At 40.4% G+C, this 17,899-nt stretch overlaps 1 pseudogene; it reads right to left on the minus strand.

Annotated features, from left to right (window-relative positions):
- Positions 1 to 326: 326 nt before the first annotated feature.
- On the minus strand, positions 327 to 9,828 carry LOC100730080 (small ribosomal subunit protein eS1-like; annotated as a pseudogene).
- Positions 9,829 to 17,899: the final 8,071 nt, after the last annotated feature.

The raw sequence follows: 17,899 nt of genomic DNA on the forward strand, positions 1-17,899 counted from the left end.
TGCTACAGCCTCTTGGTGAACTGAAACAATTTGAACCTTGAAGAACAAAAAGTCAGATAAGCAGAAGAAAATCTGATCTCATTGCAATTAGGCTGGTTCAGCCAGACTTGCATTTTTTTATTTCATTCTAGAAAGACCTGAGGCTATACATTTATTTCGCATTCTTATGCTTAAGATACTAGAGTGGTGTTTTGAAAAAATCTTTACTGCAGTCTTATGACAAGAAGTCCATCGCACACAGGGACCTCATGCAAAGATTTATTTGCACATATTTTATATACTATATGTGTGTCTTTAAAAATTTCACACACGTAAAAATTACTCTATTATTTCCTCTTCCGTGTCATTTTTTTCACAAATAGAATTTTATTTATCACTATTAATAATCTGGATCTAAACAGACTGTCGGCCTGGTGCTTACACCCATCAGCTCGTTCAGCTTTAGCCCTGGTCTTATCTCCAGTAACTTTTTCAGCTACTGCCCTCTTCATGGGGCTCCATGAGTTTTCCCAATTCAAACTTGGGCTTTTCAGCACTTTTGCTTTTCAAAAAGGCATCATGAGAAGACAAATAGACTGGCGAGACTTTGCTATGTCTTTCCCAGTGCTGTCTGGGATCAGTTCATCGACCGCTTCTGTCAGGTCATGTAATGTATCTGCACCTCTCTGGTCGTGATCTCTGTCACCCCTTCTGGCTTTGGTGACCCGTTGGTGCTGATCGGCAAGAGATCTTCTGTGTTCTGTACCTGATTGTTGAGTTTTTCAGTAAAACCAACACAGAACAAACAGAGCAGACAACCATCAGCAGTCTTAACATCAACATGAGCTGCCAGTTTTTGAAATTGGAACACATTTTGTTTGATCTACGAGTCTCTTATTTCACATTTATTTTGGCATCGGGATGTGTGCCCCTCCTTCCCTCCCAGCTGCCTGTGTTTTTAGTTGATTTCCTCTGAGTAGCTCCAAGGTGGCTCCTCCTCTATTCAGCCACGTGGAATCTCCTCTGGAACACATTTTGTCACGGGTGAGAGCCATGCCGTGGTTAGTCAGGCAGTTTTTGTCTTGAATATCTTCAGTAAGTAGCCTAAATTTTCTAACGAAATGTCATTCTCCAGCTCACCAAGGCTCACTTTGAACACATAATCTTTGAGCCCATCAGATGCAATTTTTCGAATCCTGGTGCTTTGTGTTTTCCAGTTTTTTTTATATTGAACATATTGGGTGCCTTCGTGTCATACCAATCTTTCTTAGAAAATGGATCAACCACTTTCTTCTTGGCTTTGCTTTGCTGCCTTTCATAAGATGTTTGTTCTTATGAAAACTTGTGCCGTGGTGCTGCTCAGAGAGTCAAAAGGGCCGTTCATTTGTCATTTGTTTGTTTGTTTGAGGCAGGGTCTTGTTCTATACAGTGTCTTGTTCTGTAGCTCACGCTGGCTTTGAACTCACTCAGTAGCCCAGGCTGGCCTCAAATTGCTGACGACCTGTGTGCCTCAGCCTCCCGAGTGCCGGGATTACAGGTGTGCACCACAGGGTCTGGCTTCAGTGTCAGTTTTAAAGGAATACTAATCATAACCCCTTAAATTGATTTAGTGACCAAGTGATGGAGGGCAACTTCAGGCTGAAACAAGACCCTGCGAGGGTAATAGAAATGTGCATAGCGTGGTTATGTCTTAAAGGAGCTCACATTTAATAGTGGAGGCGAGCACATAAACAGAACCCAGTACACTGAGGACGCGGACACTGAAGGCAGTGGGGCCGGTAAAGGGAAAGGGAGCCACAGGTGTCGGAGCCAAGGAAAGCACAAGAGCTCGAAGTTAGAAGCAGAGAGTGGTGGGGAGACGAAGCTGGAGAGCCAGGAACCGAGTCGTTAGGGCTTTCCGGAGGAAGCTGTCTTCATCCTGCAGGCGATGAGAAGCCATCCAACAGATGAGCAGGTTGGTGTTTTGAAGAGATCCCTCTGGCTGCTGAATGAAAGATAGCTAAGAGTGGGACGAGACTGGGGGCAAAGTGTGGGGCAAGAACCCACAAAATCAGCAACGGTGATAACTTAGACATGCAGTGGAGGCGTTCGTGGTTGAGTCACTGGTTTGGGGTAGGAAAGAATAGGGAGGATGGGAGAGGAGCTTGCGAGGTGATCGCTCCATCTGTTCACTCAGCTTTCTGATTCAAAGCAAACTCCTAAGAAGACGCCAGGCCCTGGAGACCCAAAGATGGGCACGACAAGCAGCCGCCCTGACCTTCATGCTGCTGACTAGCTCGGGGACATCACTACACATTGTCATGTACAAGACGGATGTGAAGAATTCCACAAACACACACATAATACCATGCTAACTGCTGCAAAGGAAAGGAACAGAGTCCTCTGAATAGAGTCCCTAGTCTAGATTGTTTTGAGAACAATCTAGAGTAGCTCTCAGAAGATAACGAGAGGCATTCAGAGTTTAGCCCAGGATAAGGGGTGCCAGGCAGGCAGCTCATGGGGGAGGCTTAGGTGATGCAGGAGGAGTGGTGAGTTTGCCGTCTGAGATGTAGAGAGCTTAATGTGTCCAGAATGAAGAGGAAGCCAGAATCTCTGGAGCTCAATGACAAGTGGGGAAAGTGTGAGAAACGAGTTGGCAAGGCATCAGGACCAGATTGTGAAAGGTATTAAAGACCTGTCAGGATTTTTAACTTTCTTCTAAGAGCAATGGAGAGCAACTGAAGTGTTTTAAAGCAGAGGATCATTAAATTTGAACTTTAAAATAGCAATGTGGCTGCCATTTGGAGAACAGAGTAGATCGAAGGACAACCACAGTAGAGGTATGGGAGCACTTGCAATGGTTAAAAAACGAGATGAGTCCAGCATGATGGCTGTACTCTCAGGACTTTGGGAGGCTGAGGCAGGAGGATGGCAACTTCGAGTCCCAACTGGGCAACTTAGCAAAATTGTGTCTCAAAAAATAAAAAAGGATAGGGATGTAGCTTGGCATGAGAGCCCTGGATTCAACCCCAGGACCACAAAATATACACACACACATACATACATGGCCTGGGGGCTAGGGATGAAGGTCAGTGGTAGAGTGCTTAGCTGTGTCTGTGAGGCCTTAAGTTGAATCCCTAGTAACACGCATAAGAAAACAATAATAATTTTAAATAATAATAAACATTGGATTAGAAGTGATATTAGAATAGCTGTCTAGACGTGAATAAGGCCAATATCTGTTTGGGAAATAGAATTAACAGGACTTAATGGTGAATAAAATGTGTGGAAAAACTAGAAGAATTAGATTCTTTGGTTGCCAGATATAAAAGTCAAGTCTGTCTGACTTAAAAACATGAATTTAAAAATATGAATATACTCAAAAAATTGAAAGTTTAAATAGCAAGGCTTAGAAAAACGGGATCCAGGTCCCGTGGGACTGCCGATCTGGAACGGAGGGGAAGGGAGGGAGGATGCTCTGTAGGAGGGAGAGAAGTTTTCTAATGAGTCGATCGTGGAGGGCGGAGCATGGGAAATGCTGCCTAGACTTAACTGTCTAGGCTAAGGTAGTAGTTTTGGTGCTAGAAGAACCAGAGAGAGCACTTCAACTAGCTGAGTTTAAACCCTTTGGTTGGCTCTTAATATATCAAATTGTAAAAGTCCTGTACTATGGAAGGAGCTTGTATTTGCTCCTGGGAATGCCATCAACTTTCATAAAGACAGGGTAAGCTTGGCTTAGAGTCCTCAAGTGCACAAAATTTAGTTAAGGAAATTTCTTCCTTCCCCAAAGTTAAGGCAGTGTTAGGATGGGAGATTGAGTTTGCCCCCATCGGGCAAAGATTCCTCAGCCACACATTACACGGGAGGCCAGGGACCGCTCCCTTTCACAGACAACAGAGCCCTCACACTTGAAATCACAAATATTTGAGCCAGGAGCAGGGGCACACACCTATCATCGCAGCTTCTTGGGAAGCAGGAGGATCAGGAGATGAGGGCCAGCCTGGGCAATTTACCAAAACCCTGTCTCCAAATAAAAACTAAAAAGGGCCCCTGGGTGCAATCCCCAGAACAAGGAAAGAGGGCAAGTATTTGGTAACCTTCAAGAATTAAGAGGGTCTAAATGATGGAAACATTTGCTCAAGGACTTCTACTCCTTGAAGGCTTTCTAGTCTAAAAGCAATTAAATTGTCAGGGCACATTTTGGCACATGGAAAAGAAGTTCGTTCTTTCTTCTTCTTCTTCTTTTTTTTTTTTTTTTTTTTTTTTTTTGGTGCTGGGAACCAAACCCACACTTTGCACATGAGCCAAGTACTCTATCGCTGACTGATGTCCCCAGTCCCTGGGAGCCAAACACTTTTACACATTTGCGTTTACAGTTCTCTTTAACTCTCTTAAAATCTGAAAAACAGTGTCTTTAGCTCTCCTGCTATCAAAACCATGAGCTGCAGCTTCCAGTGACCTCTTAGTCCAGACAGTGTTTTTCTGTTCTCTGCTCCACCAAATTCAATATTAAACTTCTACGCAATTTCCTCTCTGTCTCTGTCTCTGTCTCTGTTTCTGTCTCTGGTTCTCTCTTTCTCTCTCTCTCTCTCTCTCTCTCTCTCTCTCTCTCTCTCTCTCTCTTCGCTTGCTCTCTTTCTCTCCCCTTCCTTCTCTGATTCCAGTAAGCAGTGCTGTGGAACCTGAGGTCTGAACCGTTTGGTACTTTCTGGGGATATTCTATTGTGAAAGGATGATTTTCACACCTGCCATCTGCAGTTAGAAATGTGTGAATCTGGTTATCGACTCAGTGATGGAGGAGGGGGACTGGCATTAGTGTTCAGGTCGATGATCCAGCTATTACAATTTCTAGAAAACAAATTCTGTGTGGGAAACTCTGTAGTCTTTAGGAAATTGGAATTTGTGTCTAATGAATTGATGACTATATCTTTGATTCTTTCTGAAGAAATAGCACTGCTCTCTGGCTACAGCTCCAGCAGGGACATTCATGCAGGAGATAAGTCTGGGTAAATGAAAGCCACTCTAATAAACTGAGATTGTTTAACAAACTTATCAGGGACAGAACCAGTGTAGAAATACGTACCCTTCTTGCTTACGAGATCATAATTTTTTTATCTTCCTATTTGCAGCCACCTATCAATGTGACACTTGGAAGCTACCTCAGTTGCTTTCTTAAGATTGCAGCTTCTCTTCCTATCTGCAGATGGACTCCAGCCGTACTCTGACCTGTCCTCTTTCCTTACTTACTGTGGATTCTTGTCCTTGACCACAGCTCAGAGGCCTGCTAGCGTAGACCGGAGCTCTACCGTTCATCCGGTTCCTGTGCTTGCTGTTTCTGTTGCTCTGGTCACTGTCCTTCGACCGTGCCGTTTGCATAATCTTACAGGAACCTCAGTTTGTCCACACCATAATGAAACTAACCTGGTGTCTATCAGCACTGGCGGCCGGCAGAAGAGCAAAGTCTACACTGGTTGATAACTTCCCACTGGTTTTGGAGGTTATGATTGCAATTGAACCAATGAATGCTTTGTAAAGGCTGTAATGCCTAAAAAATAAGGCAAACTCTGGGCCAGAAAGCAATGAGATGAAAAAATCTTGGTTCTGGCCTTCTGTGTAGTTTACTGTATAGGGAAGAGGAAATACGTATGATTAAATACAATACAAAGGAGTTGAACCTAAACAAGAGAATTGCAAGTTCGAGTCCAGCCTGAGTAATTCAGTGATTTATCAAGGCCTTGTTAGAAAATAAAAAAATAAAAAAAGAACCTGGAGATGCAGGACAATGTGAAGGGTTCAGTCCTCAGTACTGGACAACAACAACAAAAGCGAACATTCATATATTACTGTATATCAGGTGCTTTACCTTTAAAAATGTATCAGCAAAGCTTCCATCTGTAACTGTGAAGGTCAGAGCGTAAAGTCAAAGCACAAAAGCTTAACTTGTAAATTCTTTCGCACCTGTAAAAAGGAAAGCTTGAACTAACATTATCTCATTCCCAAAGTGACCAGAAAAAGATCTAAGCTACACTGATTGGAAAAGTGGGTCCTGCGACTTCGCGGAGGTGCCTATAGACACCGTCTTTGATGTGTATTCTCTGTGCTACGCATTTGTTCACAGTTATTTTACCTGCCTGCCTTTATCAGTCTATACTTGTATCTTTTTAAATCTCAACAAGTAATAAAAGACTTTCTCCCATTCAAAGAAGATCAGCATTTTGAAAGCAGGTTGCTGCAGGCACCAAGCGGAGGACAAAGGACAGGAAGTTGTTCTAGAATTCAGCTAATATATTGGGTCAGACGCAAACAGAATGATCCTGCATGTACATAAAGAAGCAAAAGGTAGAGTGTATGGCGCCATGAGTCTTGGTTACTTTCAAATTATTGTCTCCTGCCTATAACTGTAAGCAAACTGTCATTTTATGACCAAGGCTAACCTTCCATTTGCAGTGCTGTGAATCTCTGCGGTACATAAATTAAAGCCGGCCAGTTTGCAAAGATCTCTTTGGGACCACTTACATGAAATGACTAATAGGGTTAAATTTTAAAAAATTAAGTCCAAAGAATTTTCCCAGAAGTTATGTAGAAACCTTCATTAGGTACACTTTCCATTCCGAATTCTTGTGTTTGAGCCAGTCGCTTGGTGAAGCCAGCATCACATACGGTAATATTCGCAGTACTTAAAAGGTTGGTATTGGAATAATTCATATTTGTGCTGGGTATAAAGCAATATCTTTCAAGCCAAGTGAGGAGAATGAAAGAGAGAACGCTTTTGGAATTAAAGCCAACTTTAAGGAGATATTTGAATCAGGTGATGCTTTGACACCTATCTCTAATTTTTTTATTGCAGGTAAAGATTTATTTATCTTTAATGGATTTTTGAAAGTCTTCAGATCTAAGCAGAGAGACAATTTTTTTTTTTTTTTTTTTTTAGTCTTTTTCCTTTTTATCGGTATTGGGGATTGAACTCACGACTGCCTGCTTGCAAGGCAGGCGCTTATGCCGCTGAGCTAAACCCCCAGCCCCTAGAGAGACAATATTAACACACCCTGGGAACACTAACTGGAAAGCCGGTTTGGACAGGGTGGTTTGCATTAGAGCAAACAGAAGCCCGAGGCACATCTGCCCATTTGCTCTGCTTTTGCCATTCTGGGAAAGCAGTGCGTGTATGATGTCTTCGGAAGGGTGATGCACTGAGAAAAGCATTTTCTGGTAAAGTCCTGAATTTCAGTGTAATCATGCTGGGGCCCACTATCAGGAAAGACACTTAGTTCCTTAGGGTGGAGATCCAGGAGACCAGAGCAGAGAAAAGGCCGGATGCTTGTAGATGCCGGCTGCTTCTGTCCAGCCCCTGTTTACGTTCTCGCTCACTGGTTCCATTGAAGGGAAAATAAATCGACACCAGTGGAGAATAAAACCCTCAAAACCTCCATAAGTGTAGACCTTCTAAAACGAGGCAGCGATTTCAGAGCAGCGACAAGAGTTTTAATAAAGGAAAGCAGATCACCAAACCAGAAAATTTTAAATAGAAAAAAAATGCTCGGTGTTGACAAAAGTTATGGCTGTGGAGATTTAAGAGGCTGACTTCCCGAGGAGTCTCAGTCAGCTCTGCAGCACTCTCTCCCTGTGAATACTATTCGTTTTTTTCTTTTCCTGAAATACCTGGCCTAATTTCAGATTTGGCAATTGGGACTAATTATACTTTCTTGTTCACCGCAATTAGAAAACTTTGTTTCATTTTAAAACACAAAATTTATGTTTATTCAGAATTACTATATTCCTAGTAGGAGCCAATTTGCTGTCATTGGGTTTAAATCAAAATCTATGAGTCATATAATTTTAGTTTGAACACAAATTCCATGACTAAAGCTTAATTTCTCAAAAGATGGTGATGCCAATCAGTCTTCAGCTCCTAGAATTTAAGAAACAGAAAATTCACTAGATCTGGCTGCAGCTTGCTTGAAAACAGTTGAGAATTTCAATTCATTTTGTTTTACGTTTACATTTGTCCAGGTGACTATAACTTGAATGAAGAAAAGGAGAAACAGACAGATAAACACAAGTTCTCATCCAGAGTTTGTCACTTACTATTAGCCAAGTGGCACTGGGTAAATGATTTAACCTTACTAAGCCTCAATTATTGTTTGCTTGTTTGTTGTTTGGTGCGGGGTTGGAACCAGGTCCTGGCACAGGCTAAGCCCTGCTGTGCCGTGGAGCTACGTCCTCAGCCCCGGCCTCGGTTTCCAAGTTCGTATGACAGGGATGATTAGACCCGTGCCCTCTCCCTCATAGGCTAATGTGAACCCAAGGCAAATAAAGCCATGAATGTTCTGTGTGAGGAATAAACAGGAGCCCAGAGGCAAAGGATTTCTCGCAGGTACAGAAGTTTATTAAATAATTAGAGTCAGAATTTTAAAACATAAATGTGATAGTGCTGCTTTGCAATTTCTAGTGATTCTCTGTTGGCCGTTCAAACACTGTATCACGGCATTAAGGGACGAAACCAGTGAACTTTACCGTTCACCTTTCACCTCATCTGCCACCCCACACACCCATCAGCCACGCTGACCGCAGTGTGCTGCAGCCTGCAGATCACACGCTTTCTCATTGCCGACACTTGGCTCGTGACCGTCCCTGTTTGCCTGCGAGGTGTGTTCTCTTTACCCGTCCAGATTCAAAGGGAAGGTCAGAGACAGTAGTGTTTAAGGGTGGTTGGGAGCCAGGTCGGCGATGGATGCTTGTTATCCTAGAAAGATCTCAACTTAGAGGCCAGCCTGGCTGGTACAGGGAAACACTATCTCAAAAAAAAAAAAAAAAAAAAAAAAAGAGTGGTTGGAGTAAAACAGGTTAGTTTAATTATCGTGCTGTTTCTTGCTAGCTCATGTGGCACTTGCAAAGTGAATTTCTCTGTATTTCTGTCTTATGGGAAAAATGGGAAGCATAAGATTTAGCTCATAAGCTGTAAGAAAAAATAGATGCTCATGTCTGATATGCAGTGAGCAGTCTGAGAGGCAGCTATTCTTACTCCGTTTTAAGATATTTCCTTTTCTGGGAAAACCTTCCTGCTACCTCAGACCGAGTTGTTCCTTTAGGGTCACAGCACGTTTCCCCCACCCTAGCAGCTCTATGGGGACGCGCACGAGGGGTCTGAAAGGACCCATCTGTTCACTTTACTGGGTGCTTCTTTAGTGCACTGCATAGGGACTTTCGGGAAGCATGAAGCCAAACTAAACTAAGTTTAGTTTCACGTGACACCTTCATCGGAAACCCCTGCTGCTCCTCAAACACGGCACAGCTCAAAGTGCACTCAGCATCTCTTCCCCTCTGGGTGAGGACAGCACCTTTGCCTGTGTCCCCAGCTCAGCAGTGGTCTCTGTCACACCCCTAATGTCCAAACTAATGTGATCATCCTTCCTAAGGCTTCCCGGTTCTTTGTCCCTCACTTGTGGTAAACCTTCGGGTCCTGTGGCGTCTAGCTCCTGAGCACTTCTCAAATCCATGTTCACCTACCTAGAATTTTTTTTTGGTACCGGGGATCGAACTCACAACCTTGCACTCAACAGGCAAGCGCTTGAGCTGCTGAGCTAAATCCCACGCATGTTCCCCCATCTAAAAGACCATCATCGTCTCCTTGATTTTTGTAATGATTTTATTAACAGTCTCCCTATCTCCAGCCTCTTCTTCCTAATCCCTTCTGCAGCCAGAGCGGCATATCTCTTCATCAGCATTTGCACAACCGGGTGAGTCTGAATTCTTTAACACGACTTACTCCGCCTTCCATGGTCTGCCCGCTGCCAAGCTCCCACGTTCCCTAAACCCTGAGCCATACTGAACTTCATTCTGCTCCTGTTCCTTGTCCTGTTTCTGTAACATCCCTGTATTCATCTCTCAAATCTCAGCCTTAGAATAGATTCCTCAGCAATGTTTACCGTCATTGCTACACTAGCTCTCTGAACTGTGTCTCTATTACAGCCCTCTTCACTACAATTTCTTGTTTACTATTTGACTTCCTAACTGGATGAAGTTTCTCAGAAAGCCTGTCCCATTCAGTGTTAGATCCCCAGGTTAAAGCCTCTGAAGTAGGCGAGACTAACAAATACATAGAGCAAATGAGTGAAAAGAACAGGTGCACAGTAGTTCGCTCACAGTAGCTGTTGTGGGATGGACAGGCTCAAACACAACACATTACACCTAGAGGAGAGTTGCCCTTGGCAAGGTCTTTGCCAAGGGGGTGTTATTCCAGTGCTTGAAATTCTTTTGGGTCACCTGTGGAGCATGTCGTATGTTCTTCTAAATACCTCCGTCAGTGACCGACACATTTTGCATTTAGTTCTTAGTTTGGAAGCAGCGAAATCATTCAGAGCCAAGATGGGTGATCAAGTTGGTATTACTATCAGAGGTGAAAAATTATGTGTGGCTACAAATTAATAAGTCTGGCTTTTTTGTATGCCTCATAAACTGGGTCAGAGGGCAATCGCAATAGAGAAGTTCCAAAAACGCTCGGCCACGCTGTGATTGTTAGAATTGTATGCACAACTTCCCAAGGGATTTCTCCACGGAGGGCACCGGTCATTCAGATGTGTGCGGTCAGGAACTGCTTCAAAAATTCTTGTTTCATTTAGATGCACTTTCTACATAAATGTGAACTTCAAGAATAGCACAATGCAGCAGACAGAGCCCACAAGTTAGAAGTGTTATTATTTATTGTCATCAGTGTTAAAACGTAATGTGCAAACCATTTACAAATTCATTCCCATAATTTGGCTACACATCTCCACAAAGTTACGTTAGCCCACCTACTTCAAAACACCTTCCTAACCAAAAATGTCATGAAATATAGACTAATTCTTTAGCCTACCAAGATCGCCCTCCAGGGGCACCCACCACCACGAGGTTGAGTTGGCGCAGTTTATTGAAGTTAAGGAGCTAGTCCAAGGCTCCCTCCACAGATGCTACCTTCAGACTCTGGTCAGACACCTCAAAACATGCATTGTCAGTCACAAGGGAAATTACGGTCAAGAACAGAACTGCAGAAACAAATCTCTCTTCCCTAGTGAGAGTAACAATAGTAGATCTCATTCAGATGGCCTGCTATGTGCCAGAAACCATACTAAGCACAGCACTTCACAGGCAAATGTTCCTGCTCTATTCTGGACCAAAGCGAAGGGAACTTAACTGGTTGGCTAGTCACACAGCTAGCAATCGAGACTGAGAACTCACGGTCCACACGCTTTGACGTTCTTTCTGCTTCACTCATAGAGCTGGATGAGCCGGAGCTGAGCACCTGCATACTGTAAAAGTGGTAAACTTCGGATCCCACCGCTGTCACTGGTTCGTTTCCCAGCTCTTCCTCTCCACGGTGTCTCGGTCTTCCTGCAGCTTTGTCTTCTTCAAAATGAGCAGCAGAATTTCGTTACTGTTGAATGCTTTCTGGCTGCCTTCTAACCTCCCTTGAGACTGCCTCCTACATGCCTCAAAGGTGTCGCTGAGGCTCATCTCCCCCCTGGGCCGTGATGACCTGTCCTGTGGAGACTAATCAGTGTCTCTTGCAGAATTGCACCACACCAAGATTTCCTTATGGGGATTTTTTTTTCTTGCTGCTTGACAACCAAGCCTGAAATGGTGAAGGACGAGGTGGTGGCAGGGGTGTAGGAGAGGACTGACAGATATTTTCAGTTGCTAAGTCTGATATCTACACCTTGCCCAAGTATAGACTCCAATTAGGGTCAAGACCTTGCAGGAGACCATTAAATCCCAGAAAGGAGCCAGGCATTGAAGTGTGTTACCTGTAATGCCAGCTATTCAGGAGCCTGAGGCAGGAAGAATACAAATTTGAAGCCAGCCTGGGAAAATTAGCAATGTCCTGTCTCAGAATCAAAGGGACTGGGATGTGGATGTAGCTCGGGAATAGATCGCTTGCCTAGCATGTGGGAGCGTCTCACTTCAATCCCAAAATGAGAACAAAACAAAAAAACTCCCAGGGAATATACCCATCTCTCTGTCTGTTATGTGTGTGCATAAAATAAATAAAACTTACCTAGAGGAGCATTTTCAAGGATATAAGGATCAGAAAGAAAATATGTAATGAAGAGAATTAGTAGAAGTTTTAAACTGCAACTCTAGTTGATCGCCCTCCATCTATAATATTTATCCCATATCTCACTTAGAATAGAATATACAATATTATTAGTCTGCTAGTACTAATTTTCAAAGGGTTCTAGAAAGCAACTTAGCAGCAAGAAGTATTATTTCCATCCAACAAACTATGTAAATAACTTGTAACAGGACTTGTGCAATGATATTTAGATGTCTTGACTCCTAATTTGTTATTTACTAAAAATAAATAGGTCTCTAGGAAAGTTTGTTATCTGATACATATTTTTTTTCCTAAAACTTTAAGCATATAAAATAAACTTCAGGACATGACAATTAGTGATTTTAAAAAAAATTAAGAGTTACCAAAAAGGAAACCAAAAGAAGAGAAAATGCACAAAGTGTTGAAGATAATCAGTAATATTTATAATTGTATTACTCTTATGTCAGGACCTTTCAATCTTAATCATGGCTTTTAGTAAAAAGTACATCTTATCTGTAAGAGTTATCTGCATTGTATATAATGTACCCTTGATATTTTATGTGAGGGCCCAATAAATGGATCAAAATTCACAATTTGAAAATCTCTGCTGTAAATTGTTCACAGCTTAAAAAAGTATAAGTTAATGGTGACACAGGCTAGACCAAGCCAACTTTAGTGAGAGAGATAATGTAACACATCCTTTTTTCTCACTAACAAATATATACATTTTTTGTAAGAAATCTAATGTGCTTGGATTAATATTTTATTATAATTATAAAATACTCATCTGGGAATGTAGAACATTTTGTTTACCAGATGAATCATTTAAGAAGTATCTTTTCTGAATTTTATTTCCATTTTTAAACAAAGGCAGTGGTACAAATGGCATTGTAATTCCATTAAAAAAACTTTTTCAAAAGAAGGAAGTTACACGTGCTCAATATGTTAGGATGCCAAAGAGTGTTTATGCAGGTTCTTTCAGTGTAATAATATAAAACCAAAGATATATTTGTTGTTTGTTTTAAAATCAACTACTGTGAGTTTCAAACAGCAGATTTGCTTCTCAAATGAAGCATTCATATCAGTGTCATCTGATCTTTTTTACATGGTACATCACAAGTGGGCTGCAGCTGGCTGCTTCACAAACAAGTATTTGGATTCTATTAATGGCATCAGTGAAGGATTCTTCACCACCATCCAGGCTTAGTCCTTGTGCTACACGCTGAACGTGGTTTTAGAGCAATTACTTAAAGCTCTCTCAATTAGTAATTGCAAGATAGCTGTCATCAGACTTATGTACTGTGGACCTGCCAAGTATCTGGCAGAAATGGAATGTGCAGCAGATTAAATACAAACATTGTTTTCTCATCTTGAAGGAAACACATCGCTGTTATAGCTAATGGAAAAATCAGAAATGTTTTTGTGGCTTTAAAAACATACATGCAACACAGCAAAGCTCAAAGTAAAATACATGTTTTCAAAATATCCTATTTAGGGGCTGGGGATTTAGCTCAGCGGCATAAGCACCTGCCTTGCAAGCAGGCAGTCATGAGTTCAATCCCTGGTACCGATAAAAACCAAAAAAAAAAAAAAAACAAAAAAAACAAAAAAAACAAAAAAAACAAAAAACAAAATATCCTATTTAGGAGATGGATAAAATAGCTTTATTTTTATCAGAGCGAAATGTTAGCATTGGTTTTAAGACTTGAAATACAAAAATCACAAGGGACTGATAGCCTTTGAACAATAGCGTAGTTGGTAGGCATGATGAATTTTACTGTCTGGAAAGCCCATTTAAAATTCACTCTTCTTTTTAGCAATATTGTGTCATATATTAGAAAATGCACTTGGAGGTGTGGAAGACCTGGGATTTGGTTTTAGCTCAGCTGTTAACTGATAGTGTAACTTTAGGTGATTCTTTAACTTTTCTAGGCCTCAATTTCCTAATTTTAAAAATGAAGGTGTTGAACCACATGGTTTCTAAATCCCTAAATATCCTGGGAATAGTTTTAAAATAGTTATTTAGTACACAAAGGTTAACAAAGAAGAATTATCCACTCTCCTTTCCATATTAATTAGTGGGAATCTAGGGACAAACAAGTATAAGATAAACAATATCTTTGAATACCAGAAAGTTTTATAAACATTTAAAAAAAAATCTTCGGCTTTCTTAGAAACAAATGGAAAAAAGATTTTTAAAAGTCCTGTTTTCAGGGCTGGGGATTTAGCTCAGCGGCATAAGCCTTGCAAGCAGGCAGTCGTGAGTTCGATCCCTGGTACCGATAAAAAGTTAAAAAAAAAAAAGCCCTGTTATCTAGGAAAAGCTTGCAATCATTATTCTACAAGAATAAATCATGCAGCAGAACATATTAACGAAGACTGAAGAGAGTAATAAAATAGAACAGTGTGCTCATCTACCCCTATCGGTGAAAAAAGGCAATCTGCTTTGGTACAATTGAATTGAACAAAAATTATATTTACCTCTAAATACTGGAGCTACCAGAGGGAAGGAATGGTCACCATCTGGAGCTGAAAAGTTCCTTCTGTAATCACAAAGATGACATCACCCACAAGACGCAGACTGCCGTAAAGCACTTATCTTTCAGTCCACAAGGTGGTGTGTTTTATGTAGAAACTAGAAATTAGTTGGGGTAGTGATTGTATTCTGAATCTAATGATGTGCTTTCTAAATGCTTTTCTTATTTCTGCATTGTTTGTACACCCACTTTACCTCAGGATTTAACAAACTGTCCAGTGCTGATATATATATTCCCAAATTGGTAACACATACATACCAAGATTTTCTGTGTCACCCTCCCCAAAAGCACTTCTGGGTGTATTCTTGACCCTGGTCCCAAGGAAAACTCCAAATATGTTCCCTTTCAGCAAGACCAGATCCTTTTGGGGTTTCCCCGCTGTGATTATGGTTTGAAAATTTAAATAGACTTCAGAGAAATGATATCCCTTACCTAGCATAATATTTGCATGTGATATAGAACTGAATAAGGTCTGTGACAAAAATATGAGAAGTTATTTAAAACAGACTTGAAGAACAATTTGTAAAAATTCACTAGTTTTAACCTCCAAGATTTTACGTAGGACTTGCCAAGTAACTAGGATTCCGTTTTTTCTTCTCTTCTGTGTAACACATTCACTGAGCCCCCTCTCAAATAATTATTCTCAAATGCATTCCAAGATCAGTTTCAAAGAATCTCGGTTAATGGTGTTTGACTCCTAACTCTTTATGTTCCCCTATACGTTCCTTTTGGGTGCATCTGTAAGCTGAGCATCAGCGATGAAGCATATTGGCCATTCATTCCCACTCACTTGTCAAAGCTCTTATTGAACAGCTTTATTGTTAAGGCATCCTGTTAAGCACCAAGGATGCAAAAAGTGGAACATTCTGCCTCTCAAGAGGAATAATTTTATTATGCTTCTTGCAGTGCTGGGGATTGAACCCAGGACCTCATGCATGCTAGGCAAGTGCTCTGCCACTGAGCTGTACCTACAGCCCTGCTTCAGGGCCATAGTAGTGATAGTAACATAGTTCATGCACAGCACAGTAAATAAAATTAACTTTTTATTTAAAAATAATTTCTTTTTTTAAAATTTTATTTAAGGAGAAAAAGGAAAAAAAAAGCAGAAAAAGGGTACAAGTTATACAGAATTTCAGAAAAAATAAACAGTAGGAATCACCAGTTAGTAGATTACATATTGTCATCTTAGAAATAGTTGTTCAAGTTACAAAATTAAAGCATATAAAGTGGACAAACAGTGAGATTGCGAACAGTTCTGTTCAATGATCCAACAAAACTCACTAATATGGTCATCTATCTTATACACTTAAATATACATGCAGTTATATCCTTTAGAGCACTTTCTTTTGCTCTCTTTTGTACAATGACAATTACACATTTTGGGTTTTATTACTCCACAGTTCTTATTACTTTTTTTGAAGAGAATAAAACCAAATGTGGCATAACAAAACACAGTCAGTCAAATCAAAAGGATGGACATAATACACTGTAAAAACAAAATACAAGGTGATCAACGTTGGTTACCATAATGCCTCTTGCTATCTTAAATAGAACTGCCCATATCATCAGTATAATAAAATTGAACAAAACAGTAAAGAACAAAACCAATAAAACCAAAACACTGGCAACACTGCAGGACTTCAAAAGAAGATAATAGTCAAACAAGAATGGGTGTCATAATGAATCTTATTGTCTTCACAGTTATTAAAAATAATTTGTTTATTTAGAATTATTTTCTCTACTATTTCCTATTGTTGATTTGAAGTTATTGTTTCATTTATTTTCTGCTTTGCTATCTTCAGGTTTTTTCTTTTTTTTTTTTTTACCGGGGATTGAACTCACAACCATGCGCTTGCAAGGCAGGTGCTTATGCCGCTGAGCTGAATTTCTGGCCCACTATTTTCAATATAGTGGGGATTTTTGTTTTTTGGTACCAAAGATTGAACTGATGATCCCATGCCTACCAGGTAGGCACTCATGCCACTGAGCTAAACTCCTGGCTCTCTTCAATATAGTTTAAACTAGAAATTATTTATAATTTAAATACCACATCTTGACAGAAAAAAGTTCAGTAAGTACATTTAAGCATTTTACAAGTTTTTTTTTAATTTTAAAAAGCAAAACAGAAAAAAAGGATAGAAATGATGCAAAATTTCCCAAAAAGAGAGTAGAAAATTACCACTAGTTACATTTTACAAGTTTTAATTGTTATTTCATTCTAAGTTTTGCTTTAAAATAACTTTATGTTTTCCTTGTTTGCTTGGGTCCTAGAGTGCTAGTAAAATGCAAGAAAATGGTCTCTTGTCAGTAGGTCTTTGGGGGAACATTATTTATTTAGAGAGGATCATAATAAGATGACTCAGAGACCAGGGACAGTGCACACTGCAAAAGCAAATATAATTATGAGCAGGACACCTAATGGAGGGCTTAACTGGACATACAACAGAACCGAGAGCCCGGTTCCACTCCGGGAGGGCCTGCTGGTTTCTTAGCGGTCCTGTTGAAGCACAAAGCAAAAGCAGTGATAAATGCTTTCTTAATCTGGAGATTAGCTCAGGTGTTTACCTTTAACAGGCTTCCTACTCAGGACATAAAAATGGCACATTACCATGAAGAAAACCATTCTGCGTGCGGAGAGAAAATGGTATTGCTAAATGGAAAGGTAATTCTTATTCAAACTAAAAATCTCTCTCTCTTTCACTGAAATTGAGTCATCAAACTTTCATTATTATGCTTAAGCCAGTAAAAGGAAGAAAGAATACAATATTCAGAAGTAAAACATGTCCATACTTAGGAAGTTTCAAGTTGGAGATGGTTGGTTATCTTTTTTATAGACATATTTTTATTTTTTTATAGTTGATTAGTGTGCATTTGTGATACAAGTAGTTACATTTGATTTGGGGAACTGGTATATTTGTATATTTTTCTCTTTTCTTGATCATTTTTGATCTCTAATGCCGCTCTCCCCTCCCTTCCCTTTTCCTGCCCCTGTAATTATCTTATTACGCTGCTATTTACCACAATGTTTAGTACTTTAAATTTCTCAGTACTACAAAAATTAACACATTGACTTTAACTACACTTTTTATAGTTTGTTAGTGCTGTTCCTCAGGCTTCTAACACTGAGGAGAAATTTCAAATGATTACAAGGGGCTGGAGGGACTAAGATGTTCTAGCTAAGACATTCCTATTCTGTAGGCAAGGTACACACTTCTGAAACAAAAGGACTAGTTCAAGATTGACCAGGGTTATATCTCAAAATAGGTAATAGATGCTATAGATCAGAGCAGAGAGCAGATAGATAGGCAGTCTATCTTTGAGTAAAGGGATA

The sequence above is a fragment of the Cavia porcellus genome, unplaced genomic scaffold (genome assembly GCF_034190915.1).
Source record: "Cavia porcellus strain 051 isolate PalLab524CR breed Dunkin Hartley unplaced genomic scaffold, mCavPor4.1 scaffold_6, whole genome shotgun sequence".
Lineage (NCBI taxonomy): Eukaryota > Metazoa > Chordata > Mammalia > Rodentia > Caviidae > Cavia > Cavia porcellus.